Source organism: Triticum urartu, chromosome 7 (genome assembly GCF_003073215.2).
Source record: "Triticum urartu cultivar G1812 chromosome 7, Tu2.1, whole genome shotgun sequence".
NCBI classification, from domain to species: domain Eukaryota; kingdom Viridiplantae; phylum Streptophyta; class Magnoliopsida; order Poales; family Poaceae; genus Triticum; species Triticum urartu.
Genome location: NC_053028.1, coordinates 46,118,220 through 46,134,865, shown reverse-complemented (window position 1 = coordinate 46,134,865; position 16,646 = coordinate 46,118,220).

The following is a 16,646-nucleotide window of genomic DNA, read 5'->3' as shown; positions in this document are numbered from 1 at the left end:
CTTGGAATCACTTCCAACTCACATCATCACTTCGCCCTTAACTAGTCTCTGTTTATTTTACAATTCCCGTTTCGAGTTACTACTCTTAGCAACTGAACCAGTATCAAATACTGAGGGGTTGCTATAAACACTAGTAAAGTACACATCAATAACATGTATATCAAATATACCTTTGTTCACTTTGCCATCCTTCTTATCCGCCATGTATCTAGGGCAGTTCACTTCCAGTGACCATTTCCTTTGCAGTAGAAGCACTCAGTTTCAGGGTTGGGTCTAGCTTTAGGCTTCTTCATGGGAGTGGCAACTTGCTTGCCATTCTTCTTGAAGTTCCCTTTCTTTCCCTTGCCCTTTTACTTGAAACTAGTGGTCTTGTCAACCATCAACACCTGATGCTTTTCTTGATTTCTACTTTCGCTGATTTCAACATCGTGAAGAGCTCGGGAATCACTTTTGTCATCCCTTACATATTATAGTTCATCACAAAGTTCTAGTAACTTGGTGACAGTGACTAGAGAACTCTGTCAATCACTATCTTATTTGGAAGATTAACTTCCACTCGATTCAAGCGATTGTAGTACTCAGACATTCTGAGCACATGCTTAGTGGTTGAGCTATTCTCCTCCATCTTGTAGGCAAATTACTTTGTCAGAGGTCTCATACCTCTCGACTAGGGCATGAGTCTGAAATACTAATTACAGCTCTTGGAACATCTTATATGCTCCTTGGCGTTCAAAACATTTTTGAAGTCCCGGTTCTAAGCTGTAAAGCATGGCGCACTAAACTATCAAGTAGTCATCATACCGAGTTTGCCAAACGTTCATAACGTCTGCATCTGCTCCTGCAATAGGTCTGTCACCTAGCGGTGCATCAAGGACATAATTCTTCTATGCAGCAATGAGGATAATCCTCAGATCATGGAGCTAGTCCGCATCATTGCTACTAACATCTTTCAACATAGTTTTCTCTAGGAACATATCAAAAATAAAATAGGGGAGCTATACGCGAGCTATTGATCTACAACATAGACATGCAAAAACTATCAGGACTAAGTTCATGATAAATTAAGGTTCAATTAATCATATTACTTAAGAACTCCCACTTAGATAGACATCCCTCTAGTCATCTAAATGATCACGTGATCCAAATCAACTAAACCATGTCCGATCATCACGTGAGATGAAGTAGTTTTCAATGGTGAAAATCACTATGTTGATCATATCTACTATATGATTCACGTTCGACCTTTTGGTCTCCAGTGTTCCGAGGCCATATCTGCATATGCTAGGCTCGTCAAGTTTAACCCGAGTATTCTGCTTGTGCAAAACTGGCTTGCACCCATTGTATGTGAACGTAGAGCTGATCACACCCAATCATCACGTGGTATCTCAGCACAAAGAACTGTCGCAATGGTGCATACTCAGGGAGAACACTTATACCTTGAAACCTTTAGTAAGGGATCATCTCATAATGCTACCGTCGTACTAAGAAAAATAAGATGCATAAAAGATAAACATCACATGCAATCAAAAAATATGTGACATGATATGGCCATCATCATCTTGTGCCTTTGATCTCCATCTCCAAAGTACCGTCATGATCTCTATCGTTACCGACAAGACACCATGGTCTCCATCATCTTGATCTTTATCAATGTGTCGTCACATGGTCGTCTCGCTAACTATTGCTTTTGCAACTATTGCTATCGCATAGCGATGAAGTAAAGCAATTATATGGTGCTTGCATCTTATGCAATAAAGAGACAACCATGAGGCTCCTACCAGTTGCCGATAACTTTAACAAAACATGATCATCTCATACAACAATTTATATCTCATCACGTCTTGACCATATCACATCACAACATACCCTGCAAAAACAAGTTAGACGTCCTCTACTTTGTTGTTACAAGTTATACGTGGCTGCTACGGGCTTCTAGCAAGAACCGTTCTTACCTATGCATAAAACCACAACGATTTTTCGTCAAGTGTGCTGTTTTAACCTTCAACAAGGACCGGTCATAGTCAAACTTGATTCAACTAAAGTTGGAGATACTGACACTCGCTAGCCACCTGTGTGCGAAGCACGTTGGTAGAACCAGTCTCATCAACGTGGTCATGTAATGTCGGTCCGGACTGCTTCATCCACCAATACCGCCGAATCAAAGTAAGATGTTGCTGGTAAGTAGTATGACTATTATCGCCCGCAACTCTTTGTGTTCTACTCGTGCATATAACATCTACGCATAGTCCTGGCTCGGATGCCACTGTTGGGGAACGTAGTATTTCAAAAAAATTCCTACGATCATGCAAGATCTATCTAGGAGAAGCATAGCAATGAGCGGGGAGAGTGTGTCCAAGTACCCTTGTAGATCGAAAGCGGAAGCGTTTAGTAACGCGGTTGATGTAGTCGAACGTCTTCGGGATCCAACCGATCAAGTACTGAACGCACGACACCTCCGCGATCTGCACAGGTTCAGCTCGGTGACGTCCCTCGAACTCTTGATCCAGCTGAGGCCGAGGGAGAGTTTTGTCAGCACGACGGCATGGTGATGGTGATGATGAAGTTACGGCGCAGGGCTTCGCCTAAGCTCTACAACGATATGACCGAGGTGGAAATCTATGGAGGGGGGCACCGCACATGGCTAAACAATCAACTTGTGTGTCTATGGGGTGCCCCCTCCCCTGTATATAAAGGAGGGGAGGAGGAGGAGGGTCGGACTCAAGGGGCGTGCCCAAGGGGAGGATTCCTACTCCTAGTAGGAGTAGGTTTCCCCCTTTCCTAGTCCAAGTAGGAGAAGAAGGAAGGAGAGGGAGATGGAGAAGGAAAGAGGGGGGCGCTGCCCCCTCCTAGTCCAATTCGGACCAGCCCATGAGGGGGCGCGCGGCCACCCCTTGAGGCCTGAGGGAGTCCTGGATTAGGGGGCTCCAGACAGCCGGACTATATCCTTTGGCCGGACTGTTGGACCATGAAGATACAAGATTGAAGACTTCATCCCGTGTCCGGATGGGACTCTCCTTGGCGTGGAAGGCAAGCTTGGCAATACGGATATGTAGATCTCCTCCCTTGTAACCGACTCTGTGTAACCCTAGCCCCCTCCGGTGTCTATATAAACCGGAGGGTTTAGTCCGTAGGACAACATACAATCATACCATAGGCTAGCTTCTAGAGTTTAGCCTCTATGATCTCGTGGTAGATCAACTCTTGTAATACTCATATCATCAAGAACAATCAAGCAGGACGTAGGGTATTACCTCCATCAAGAGGGCCCGAACCTGGGTAAACATCATGTCCCCTGCCTCCTGTTACCATCGGCCTTAGACGCACAGTTCAGGACCCCCTACCCGAGATCCGCCAGTTTTGACACCGACATTGGTGCTTTCATTGAGAGTTCCACTATGCCGTCACCGTAAGGATCGATGGCTCCTTCGATCATCGGTAACGATGCGGTCCAACATGAGGTTTTCCCACCCGGACAGATCTTCGTATTCGGCGGCTTCGCACTGTGGGCCAATTCGCTTGGCCATCTGGAGCAGATCAAGAGCTACGCCCCTGGCCATCAGGTCAGGTTCGGAAACTTAAAGTACACTGCCGACATCCGCGGAGACTTGATCTTCGACGAATTCGAGCCCATGTCAGAAGCGCCGCATAGTCATGACGAGCATGACGTAACTCTGCCGTCGGACAATATTCGGGAGATCACATCTGCAACTACTCCGGCCGTCAATCCAAAGCAAATCACGCCATCCGAGAGCGGAGGGATAGACCCCGCCATGGAGGCCGCACTCTCAGTGGTGATAGAGCCGGATACTGACTTCACCCTTACGAGAGCCGTGTCGCCGAACCACTGGATTCACCCCCGGCCACGGACTCCGAGCCGCTTACATCCATGCCCGCCGAATCCGACTGGGCGCCGATCATGGAGTTCACCTCCGCGGATATCTTTCAGCACTCGCCCTTCGGCGATGTGCTAAATTCATTAAGGTCTCTCTCCTTGTTAGGAGAACCTTGGCCGAACTATGTCTGGCTAGAATGGGATGCAGACGGCGAAGAAATTCGCTGCCCACCCACCACCCATTTAGTAGCCACTGTCGACGATTTAACCGACATGCTCGACTTCGACTCCGAAGACATCGATGGTATGGACGACGATGCAGGAGACGAGCAGGAACCACCGCCCACAGGGCGCTGGACCACTACCTCATCATACGACATATACATGGTGGACACCCCTAAAGAAGGCAATGGCGACGAGACAGCGGAGGATGACCCCTCCAAGAAGCAACCCAAGCGCCGACGTTAGCGGCGCCGCTCTAAGTCCCGCCATAGCAAAAGTAGTGATACCGGCACAGGAGATAATAACACTCCAGATAGTGCCGAAGACAACCACAATCCCCTCTAGCACGATGTAGAGCCGGAGGATGAACAAGCTAGCCCTCCAGAGCAGGCAGCAGATGGAGAACCGGAGGAGGACAATTACATGCCTCTCTCCAAAGACGAAGGGAGCCTCGGCGACGAAGAATTTATCGTGCCTGAGGACCCCGTTGAGCAGGAGCGCTTCAAGCGCCGGCTTATGGCCACAGCACATAGCCTGAAGAAAAAGCAACAACAGCTTCAAGCTGATCAAGACTTGCTAGTAGACAGATGGACTGAAGTCCTTGCAGCCGAGGAATACGAACTCGAGTGCCCCTCCAAGAGTTACCCAAAATGCAGGTTGCTACCTCACCTCGAGGAGGAAGCATTGAAACCTCATTCACCAGTGTACGATGCAGCTGACCGGCCACTGCGTGGCCGAGCCAGAGAGGCGTTTCAGCCTGAAGTTCAGCCTGCACCCCGCCGCCACTCAATCAAAAATACCAAGGCCCGGGGCAACACACGGGACCTGCGAGACATATTGGACAGTAAGGCAAAACTTGCAAGGTCAATATACGGGTCACGGGCACGCGCGCCAACACGGGACGATGATCGTCGCGCCGGATACACCAAAAGCAAATCCGGCCGAGCCGAATACAGCAGACAAGACTCATATGAACTGCGTCGTGATATATCCCGGCACAGAGGCGCCGCGCACCCCCTATGCTTCACTGATGAAGTTATGGATCATGAATTCCCGGAAGGTTTCAAACCCGCAAATATCAAATCATATGATGGTACAACAGATCCCGCTGTATGGATTGAGGATTTCCTCCTTCACATCCACATGGCTCGCAGTGATGATCTACATGCCATCAAGTACCTCCCACTAAAACTCAAAGGACCAGCTCGGCATTGGCTGAATAGCTTGCCAGCAGACTCCGTCGGCAGTTGGGAGGATCTGGAAGACGCATTCCTTGACAACTTCCAGGGCACTTATGTGCGACCACCAGATGCTGATGACTTGAGCCATATAACTAAGCAGCCATGGGAATCGGCCAGACAATTCTGGACTCGGTTCCTGACTAAGAAAAACCAAATTTTCGACTGTCCGGATGCAGAGGCCCTAGCGGCATTCAAGCACAACATCCGTGACGAGTGGCTTGCCCGCCACCTTGGCCAGGAGAAGCCGAAGTCTATGGCAGCCCTCATGACACTCATGACCCGCTTTTGCGCGGGCGAGGATAGCTGGCTGGCTCGCAGCAATAAGACATCGAGGAATCCGGGCACTTTGGATACCAAAGATGCCAACGGCAGACAATGTCGTAACAGACCAAAGCGCCGCAGTAGCGGCGATCACACCGAGGATACGACAGTCAATGCCGGATTCAGAGGCTCTAGATCCGGTCAGAGGAAAAAGCCATTTAAAAGAAGTACTCCGGCTCCATCCAGTTTGGATCGCATACTGGATCGCTCGTGTCAAATCCACGGCACCCCCAACAAGCCAGCCAATCACACCAACAAAGAATGCTGGGTGTTGAAGCAGGCCAGCAAGCTAAATACCGAAAACAAGGAAAAGAGGCTGCATAGTGATGACGAGGAGGAGCCCCAGCCGCCGAACACGGGAGGACAAAAGGGGTTCCCCCACAAGTGAAGACGGTGAACATGATATACGCAACCCACATTCCCAAGAGGGAGCGGAAGCGTGCACTAAGGGACGTCTATGCGATGGAGCCCGTCGCCCCAAAGTTCAACCCATGGTCTGCTTGCCCGATCACCTTTGATCGCAGGGACCACCCCACTAGTATCCGTCATGGCGGATTTGCCGCACTGGTCCTAGACCCCATCATCGACGGATTTCACCTCACTCAAGTCCTTATGGACGGCGGCAGCAGCCTGAACCTGCTCTATCAGGATACATTGCGAAAAATGGGTATCGATCCCTTGAGGATCAAACCCACCAAAAGCACCTTTAAGGGCGTCATCCCAGGTGTAGAGGCCCATTGCACGGGCTCAATCACACTAGAAGTGGTCTTCGGATCATCGGACAACTTTCGAAGCGAGGAGTTAATCTTCGACATTGTCCCGTTTTGCAGTGGCTATCATGCACTGCTCGGACGAACTGCATTTGCAAGATTCAATGCAGTACCGCATTACGCATACCTCAAGCTCAAGACGCCAGGACCTCGGGGGGGGGGGTCATAACAGTGAATGGAAACATAGAATGCTCGCTCCGCACGGAATAGCGCACTGCGGCCCTCGCAGCAGAAGCACAAAGTAGCCTTTCAAGGCAAACCACTAATTCGGCGATACAGCCCCCGAACACCTTCAAGCGTGTCCGGAGTAAACTGCAATAGGATCGCCTAGCACGTTCAGAGCTCGCCTAGCAATTCGGCCCCCGTCCCAGTCCCAGTCAAGCGACGAAATCCATGCCACGCGTACATAATTACACACTGAAATACCATGGACATAGCGGGGGCACGATCAGGGCACGTCCCGCAATGCGGCTTAACCGCCCTAGGGGCTGTATACCTTTATCATTTCTTCTCTTTCAGGGCCTAACTCTCTGGAAGCCATTTCCGGCAGTACGATTGCCGGACACATTACGGGAAGGAACAACCAAGGCGGCAAGAAGCTAAGATGTACACGGGAACCCCCAGATGGTCTCTAATAATAATACCCGCTTTCCACTATCCATACGCAACTTGCCCTTGGATAGGACATTTCGAGTAGTCCTACTTTCTATTTATTGCACTACCTGTACCAGTACGCTTCGACGTATTATTTAAGTAACAATGCATATCATTAGTCTATTATTGCATTATTCATTCCTTTTTCCCCTTATATGTCCATTTACGACAATCCGCACCCGCAAATTCGGGTACAGTCAGTACGCCAGGGGCTTTCGTTTACCCATAATACGGCGCGAGAAGTCCGAACACTTTCGATAGTGTGGCACCCCGAACTTATAGTATTATATGCATCAGCTCCGAATCATGTCCTGGGTCAATAGTTGGGTTTGCCCGGCTCCCATGCTTTGGTACCTTACGTTCCACTATATTGGCTAAGGTAGTGGTGGGAGAACTACTGCGATTGTGTCCCGGTTCTTCCGGACGAGCACCTCAGTAGAGAAAGCTGAAAACTGACTGTCATGATAAGGCGAGAGACTGGTCGCTGTTCGAGAGGTCTCAAGTCCTTAAAGACTTTTTCCTCTTCGGGCGAAGAGTCAGCCTTATCCGGCTTAGGCATGTATAGCGCCCCAAATTCGGCCTTCTGAATACTAGGGGCTTCGCCAAAATTTAAAATTGTAGACTTCTATGGCTAAGTGAGAGTGATAAAGCCTTATAGTCCGATTGCCTGGTTTGTTACGCTGAACACCTCCCTTGAAGGACCCAAAATTGGGGTAAAGAGTGCTTAGGTTTATCCCAAACACCCCAGTACTAGTTACATGGGGGCAGAAGCCGACGACTGGCCAACTCTCAGATTTTGTAAATGGCCGCACAGAAGATAATATTTTAAATTAAGAAAAAGCATTGCATAGCGCAGATGAACTTGTTTCACATTACAGGATCACATGAGCATGTTCATTCGAAAATTACATCCCTGGCACATTCATCCGCCACAAGGCGGGAACCCTTCAGGACACAATCATAATACATTTCGGGGCAGCGATGCTGCATGCCCTCCGGCGGCCCCTCCTTCACCAGCTTCACGGCGTCCAGCTTCGCCCAGTGCACCTTCGCTCGGGCAAAAGCCCTGCGCGCACCCTCGATGCAGACGGACCGCTTTATGACTTCAAGCCGTGGGCAGGCGTCCACGAGCCGCCTCACCAGATCGAAGTACCTGCCGAATAGGGGATCGCCAGGTCACATCCAGACTATAAGGCCCCTCATGGCCTGTTTGGCCACCTTGTGAAGCTCGACCAATTGCTTCAGCTGGTCGCTCAAGGGCACGGGGTGTTCGGTCCCAGTATACTGAGACCAGAACTACTTCTCCATCGAGCTCCCCTCCTCAGCTCGGTAAAACTCCGCAGCATCCAGTACACTACGGGGAAGATCTGCAAACGCTCCTGGAGAGCTCCGAACTCGGGTAAGAAAAAGGAAAGTTTCCTTCACATGCTTGCTTTGCATAAAGTATGCCTTACCCGCTGCTATCTTCTTCACCGCATCAATCTCCTGGAGGGCCTTGTGGGCTTCAGCCTTGGCGCTCCGAGCGCTTTCAAGCGCCTGCGCGAGCTCGGACTCTCGCGTCTTAGAGTCAAGCTCCAAGGATTCGTGTTTTTTGGCGAGAGCCTCGAGCTCCTGCTGCACCTCGCCCACTCGGGCTTCTTGTTTTTCCCGCTCAATGCGCTCCTTGGCCGCTTTGTCTTCGGCCTCAGACAACGCCTTCTTCACGGTCGCCACTTCGGTCGTGGCCCCTGGCAAATCCATGATGATCCTATTACTTTACACCCAGAATTCTTTTTTATATATATAGACAAGGTATTGCTTACCTTTGCTCTCCTCGAGCTGCCTCTTGGTAAGGCCGAGCTCATTCTCGGACCGCTCCAGGTCCTGCTTCAGTGCAGAGACCTTCGTAGTACGCGCGGCAGCTGTCGGGGGTTGGGTGCGACATATACCAATGGATGGCTTATCATGGTGGGGGCGAGTAGAACGTCGCCGGTGCTTGGAAATGGGATGAGGCGTAGACACGAACGCCGGCGTACTTTACCCAGGTTCGGGGCTCTCCTAGGAGATAACACCCCTAGTCCTGCTCGGCGGGGTCTCCGCATGATCACTAAGATAAAGTGAATACAAGGGCGCTCCTCGAGCTGTATGCTGAAGGTAGGAGAAGGCAGGGCCAGCTCTCTCCCCCCTCTATGATCTAGTCTAGTTCTAATGGATCGGGGCCCTTTGCATGGGTGCCCTGGGGGGTTTATATAGGCCTACCCCCAGGGGTATAATGGTAAACTGTTTGGGCGCAGGGCCCAGCCGTCAGTCTCTTCACCTGCCGTCCCTTCCGCCGACTGCTGGGGCCCGCCGGCTGGTGGGCCCCGCCGACGGGTCTGGTACGAAGCTGACAGGCCGTACCTGCCGCTTGCGGGGCTTGCCGGCTGCTGATTACTGTAGCCGTGCTTCTAATGACGCAGGCTTGGTCATGGGGTCATGGCTATAGCCCCGCCGTCTGGCGGGTGATCACTGTAGCCACTCCCCGTCTTGTCTGGTTAATGGCGCGGGGAACCCGCGGGAGGGGCAGGCCGACTCCCTAGGGCCGGCTCCCTGCTGGCTCGACTGGTGGTGCTCTTGCCGTCTTCTGGCTCTCGCTGACTGGTAGGGCCCGTCATCCGTGGACCATACTGACATGCCGTCGTGGGCACAGGACTCCGCCCACTATTGCTGATGTCAGGGATGGCATGGCAACAGTGCCGCGCCAGACGGAGATCTCCGTTGGTACAACGCACTGTGGCCTAGCCATCTACTGGAAAAGGGGAGGGAGTGGGCTTCACTGTTGCCACTCCCTGTCCCATCCCCCCTGATGAGGGCATGGGCTTTGTTGGTGCCGTGGGCCGACTCCCCGTGGCCGGCTTCACTGGAAGCCGCCAGGCGGGAGTCGGCTGGTCTTGACCTTGTCTCTAGGACTCGGCTGCATGTGGGCAGCCGACTGTTCCTTCAGCTGTCCCTCAGAAGGCGGCTCTTCATCCGTCGTCTCGAGGGGCGCAGTCAGCCCCGATGTATTGAAAGGTTTTGGGCCTCGGGTTAGCCTACCCGTGGCCCATTACTCCGACAGTAGTCCCCGAAGCTGATGAGGCGCCGCGGACAATCAGCCGAGGAGCCTCAACAGTTTCTTTCTCCGAGTATTTGAGGTGAAAACCTCATTCGATTTCTACCGGGCTGACTGGCAAGAGTCGGACTCACCCAATTTGACTTGTCCAAATTTTTTTTGAATGCCCTGGTGGGATCCCAGCGGCGTGCTTGCTAAGCTTCCAGGCCGCAGCCCGTTTCGAGCTCGTCACGTGGCAACAAGCAGCCGGGCCAGTCTGGCCATCCACATGTGCGACGGGACATGCCCTCAGGCGGGGCCCACCACTACCGCGCCTCGGCGCGCGAGCGGATCCGCTGCGGCCGGAGTGGATGGTTGAGGTTCCCGCGGAGTTACTGCGCGCAGTAACTTTGTGCGATAAACGTGGGGGGCGTGGGGTAGCGGGCGCAGTAGATCCCACAACCACCCCCTCGACTTCGTAGCCCATGAGGCTATAAGTAGGGGGAGGAGGGGGAGCGGCAGAGCACGCGCGTCCCTCCTCCTCATTGCTTCTTCTTCTTCTCTCTCGCCGCTGCACCTCAAGCTACGTCGAGCGCTGCGGTGGTCCGCTCACAATGAGCTCTTCCTTCACCGTCACGCCCCCTACGGCGCACTCCGGCACCTAGGACGGTTCAGAGGTCCACGACGATCATGTCGATTTCCTCCGCAAGACACGTCGGCTGCCCCGCGAGGACCTCGTGCGGGTCCGCCTTGCGCGGAGGGGGAAAATCTCACCAGCGCCGCAGGAGGGTGAGCGGGTCGTCTTCCGCTCGCACTGCCTACACAGCCTGGGCTTACCATCAAGCAACTTCTTACGCTCTTTTCATGAGTTCTACGGACTCCAGCCGCACCACCTCACCCCCAACACGGTGGTGCTGCTGTCCGCCTTCGTCACCTTGTGCGAAGGCTTCCTCGGCGTTCTCCCCACCATCGAGCTCTGGGGAGAGTTCTTCTACTCCAAGCTCGGCACCCAAGCCGTGGGTGTGCCGGCTCAGTGCGACGCGTTCATCGCCATGCGGAGGTCGGGGGCCGACAACCCGTTTCCCTCCATCAAGCTGATAAAGTTGGTGAAGATGTGGCAGCGGTCGTACTTCTACGTGAAGAACGTCTCCGTAGAGGGTGATTGGGTCAATCTGCCGGCCTACGTAGCCGGCCCGCCGGCGGGGAGGCAGCCCAACTGGTCGCATCCGGCCAGGATGCTGACGCCCGCAGGAGCCGGCGCCGTCGCGCGACTTCGAGTGCTGACGCAGTCGGAGGGCCTGACCGGGCCGGATTTGCTGGCCGCCTTCGTGGTGCGCCGGGTGCTCCCACTCCAAAGTCGCCCCCACATGATTTGCCAGATGAGCAGGCATCGGGACCCGAGTCGGATGTGCACCAAGGAAATGCCTCACGAGAAGGTAGCCTATATGGTTAATTATCTTGCGAGCTGCAACCACAAAGAAGAGTGGCAGTTCGGCAAGGAGCCGTATTCATGTGCTGCCCTTCCGCCTCTGGTGAGTCGTTTTCTTTTTATCTTTTCCTTTGACTCTCCTGACCTCTTTGTTGCCGAGTCCGTCTTGTACGATCTGACCAGTCGGCTTTGGTCAGAACCCCCCTCCAGCCAGCAGCCGGCACTGTGGGGCCGGACCGTGAATTCCTCCCCGACCGAGCGGAGAGCGACGTTGACGACCCCGACTTGGGGGCGGCGGCCCTAGAGGACGACGCCGAGGGAGGAAGCGGCGCAACGGGTGGCCCGAGACTTGGGGCCAGTCTCCAGGACTGGCCTGACAATGATGAGGAGGTCGCCCCGCGCCACCAGCCAGGGGCCGGCCAGCCGAGCACGAGCTCGGCCGTCGCACCGGACGCCCAAGGCGGTGCTAAGAAGCGCAGGGCCGGGATGAGCCTGTTCGGCAGCCGGCCAAAGAAGCCCAAGGGATCAGCCACGGCGACCAAGCGGGATGAAGCGGCCGCAAAGGCCAACCGCTTCCACAAGGTGGTGAAGACGCCACAGTTGATTTCTGCGTAAGTGCTACCTCCCTTTGTATCTTCACTTTTCTTCGTTGACTCTGTCTAAAATTCCTTTGCTTTATATTCTTGACTTTAGGGCCCTGCTCTCTCTTGAGAAGTCGGTCGCTGACTCCGTCATGAAGTCTACGGAGACCTCCTCCACCACCCGGCGGATTGATCCGGCCGCCGACCTCCGGGAGGCGACGGAGCGGAACGCGCGGGAGGCGCGCGAGGAGCGGGAAGCCGCCCGCCTGAAGAAGGCGGAAGCCGACAAGGCGGAGGCCGCCGCCCTGAAGAAGCTGGCGGAAGCCGAGGCCACCGACGCGGAGAAGAAGCTCGCTGAAGAAGCCGCACACTGCCAGTCGGCGGTGTTCGTCATCCCCTTGAACTCTGCGCTGCCACCACCGGAGTTCACGGCGCAGACTGGGGAGGTCGGCGACGAGAACCCAGTCATGGAGAGGGACGCCGATGACACCGCCACGCCAGATGTAATTGTGCCGCCACCGCCGCCCTCCAGGAGCGCGCCAGGCGGGCAGCCGGCGGACCCGCCGGTGCCGCCAACTGAAGGCGTGGTGGCGACGGGCCTGGCTCTTGAGGTCGGCACGCCGATGCGCCGCTGTCTCGCGAAGGCAGCCTCGGTGCCGCGCCCTTTGGAGACCGGCGCCACAAGCTCCACGATCCCGGACATCGAGGCGACGAGCGCCGCGCCCACTGGGTGGGTGCGGGGAGGCGGGACGGGCCCGTTGAACCGGACGCTTTTGGACGTCCAAGCCAAGCTCCGAGCCGAGGGTGACGCCATCAAGGAATGCACCAAGGCGTATCTGGCGCCGCGAGCAGCCATCCGGGTACGCGTCCTTCCTTCTTTGTTTTTGTTTCTTATTCTTCTTTGTGGGGGCACGCCAGCGCACCCACTGGGTGTAGTCCCCGAGTTTCGGGCCGGCTACTGAGCAGGCGGCTCGGAACTCTAATCGGTGAGTTCCAAGTACCAACGCTTTGTCTGAAATTTTGATGCAGAATTACCACAATCTTCGCGTGACCGCCTTCAACGCCAACGTTGAGGAGCTGCCCAAGCGGACCGCCGACTTGTCGGACAGCCGGGGTGAGCCCTCTTCCTTCTCTGCGGGGGCTCGCTGGCGCACCCGCGGGCTGTAGTCCCCGAGATTCAGGCCGACCCGGCGACCTTTCTTCTTTGGTTGATGATTCCTTCCTTCGCGGGGGCGCGCTGGCGCACCCACGGGCTGTAGTCCCCGAGATCCGGGCCGACTGCTGAGCAGTCGGGCCGGATCTCCCCGACGACCTTTCTTCCTTGTTGACGACTGACACCCCTCCTCCTTCTTCTTCAGAGGCCAACACCGCCCTGCAGCAGCAGCTGGGCGAGGCCAACACCGCGCTGCGTGTCAAGGAGGAGGAGTGCGGTCGGCTGACGGAGGAGCATGACCGGCTGGCTACGCAGCTGGCGGAGCAGAAGGAGCTGCTCCAGAAGGCCTAGAAGGAGGTGGAGGACTAGGAGACCGCCCTCCTTGCCGAATTCGCATCTGAGCACTCCTCCTGGACCGACACGGAGACGACACTGGTCTCCGGCTTCCACGCGATCGAAGATCTCGTCGATGGCGAGCTTCCCCTCATTTTCCTTTTCTAAGCTGCCGACTGCTAGTTGAGTCGTTCTCTAGTCTTTAACCTTGTTCTTCGTTCTTCTTCCTTGGCAGACTTCTTCCCCGGCTATTCGGACGCCGCCAATCAAGCCATCGAGGCTGATCGTGAAGGGCGGAGGGCGGACGGCGCACAGATCGCCGCCAACGCCCCCGAACTCTTGGCGAGCAGATCCTGAGCATCGAGGCCCGCCTTCGGCCAGCCCATCGGATGCTGTGCCGGCTTCAACGTGTCGGCGCCCAGGCGATTGCCGCCCTGTGGCCGGATATGCAGGCATCGCGCACCCCCAGTCAGACTGCCGACTGGCTGGAGGTAGCAGCCGGCCGCCTTGACGCCTGGAAGGGCTCTTCGGCCCGGGCTGGAGCGCGCCGGGCCTTAGAGTTCGCCAAGGTGTGGTATCCTGGGCTAAGTCTAGCCCAGTTAGCCACATTCCGGTTGGAAGCTCAGGCGGAGTTGGTGGTCGTGGAAGACGATCTCGTCAAGCACGCCGCGTCAATTGCCGAGTACACCAACACCAGCGTCTTCGTCCTAGAGCGGGCTGAGAACGACGAGGAGGCGCCGCTGGAGTGGTTCGGGCTGAACCCGGACGACGACGAGGACTCGGCGGAGGTGATTGACTCCAGTGGCGAGGAAGAAGGCGAGGAGGAGGAAGGAGACGAGGAGGGGGCGCCAGAGGTCGGGGCAGACGACCAGCCCCAGCTCGACCGTGCCTCTAGCAATGAGCCGCGCCCAACCGAGCCAGCTGCTGCCAGAGGTGATCAAGCGGAGACCAACCAGCCGGCCGCCCCGGCAACTGGCACCGCCGACCCCTCCGGTCCTCCAATTCCGTCCGTAGTTTCCTAGGCTGTCACTTTATCTTTGTTTTTATCTACTTAATAGTCTGAATGAACTTGTTAATTTGCACAATTCCACCCACGGGGTGTATCTTGAACTTCTGTTTGAAGATTCGGCCAAGGACCTTTTCTATGTAAATATTTATCCGCGTTCTATCTCTTCTTGCTTATTGCTCTTTGGCTTTTTCCTTTGCCGCCTTCCCTTGGTTGCCGTCTTGCCAGTCGGACAGCCGCTCTGCAGACTACTGCTGGATCAAGTACTTAGCTTCTTTGGGAAGGCAAGTACTTAGCCGTTTAGAGTTTTTAGCAAGTTAATTTAGAAAACGGCGAGCCGGCTGCTCAAGAGTCGGTTGTAAAAGGCTGGAAGCCGGCTTAAACTATGTGCATGCTTTGAGTCCTTAGCCATTTTTCATGTGGACACCCATTCTACCTTACTCTTGCCCACCAGACAGTCGCTCTGCGATCTACGGCTTCTAACAGGAGACGGCTAAAGTGCCACACACTACTTGTCCGGCTGCAGGAAGTCATTTCATAGTTCAAGACGGCAAGTCCCCGGGCCAACTAGTCGAACCCGGTGCCAAGCGGTATAACAAAGAATAACATACTCATAGGCATAATTCTTATCATATAGATAAAAGAGGACAGTCCCCGAGCTCTTCTCGAGGGGCCCAAGGTCTTCGTACTTTAATACAAAAGGTAGCACGGTACATACTGCATTAACTGTAAAATCTTTGGAGGAGGTTTGCATTCCATGGCCGCTCTGTCTCTTTGCCAGAGTCGTCCCTCTTGCGTGCTCGGGGCTTCTGAGCATCTATCAGGTAGTAGGAGTCGTTGCCCAACACTTTGCTGATGATGAAAGGGCCTTCCCAAGGTGCTGAGAGCTTGTGCTGGCCGGCTGTTCACTAAATCAGCTGGAGCACAAGGTCTCCTTTTTGGAAAGATCTCGGCTTGACCTTCTGGTTGTAGTATCGGCGCAGGCTCTGCTAGTAGATGCTGGATCGGCTGAGTGCCAACAGCCGGCCCTCTTCCAGCAGATCAATGCCGTCTTGACGTGCTTCTTCTGCTTCCTCTTCGGTGTACATGGTGATTCGAGGGGAGTCGAATTCCATGTCCGTTGGGATGACAGCTTCGGCACCGTAGACGAGGAAGAAGGGCGTGAAGCCGGTTGACTTGTTTGGAGTTGTGCGCAGGCTCCAGAGGACGGCTGGCAACTCATCAAGCCAGCAGCCGGCTGAACGCTCCAGAGGCTCGACCAGTCGAGGCTTGATGCAAGACAAGATTAGGCCGTTTGCTCGCTCTACCTGGCCGTTGGACTGCGGGTGGGCAACAGACGCTAAGTCCAGCCGGATGCCCCGCGTTGCGCAGAAATGGGCCAAGGCACCTTTGGCAAAGTTCGTGCCGTTGTCGGTGATGATGCTGTGCGGTATGCCGTACCGAATTGTGATGTCGGAGATGAAGGTCACAGCAGTCGGACCATTCAACTTCTTGATTGGTTTTGCTTCTATCCACTTGGTGAACTTGTCACTGCGACAAGTAAGTGAGTCAAGCCACCTCATGCCGTCTTGAATGGTTCGACCATGTCCAGGCCCCAAACAGCAAAGGGCCAGGCAATGGGAATAGTCTTGAGTGCAGAAGCCGGCTGATGTGGCTTGGAGCGGAACTTCTGGCACCCCTTGCATTTTTGGACCAAGGCCTTGGCGTCTTCAAGAGCAGTCGACCAGAAGAAACCATGGCGGAAGGCTTTGGCGACGAGTGCTCTTGAAGCCGCATCGTGGCCACACTCGCCTTGATGGATGTCCTTGAGAATTGCTTGGCCTTGCTCCGGCTCCACACAACGCTGGTAGACACCAGTGACACTGCACCTTACGAGCTCTCTGTTGACTATGGTGTAGGCTGCCGCCCGGCGTTGCACTTGCCGAGCTAAGATCTCATCAATTGGTAGCTCTTTGTTCACCAGGAATTTGAGGATGGGCTGGGCCCATGATGGTGCTGCAATTTCTGCAACCGTCAGGACTACGACTTGGACGAGGGCGGCTGGGCCGGGAGGTG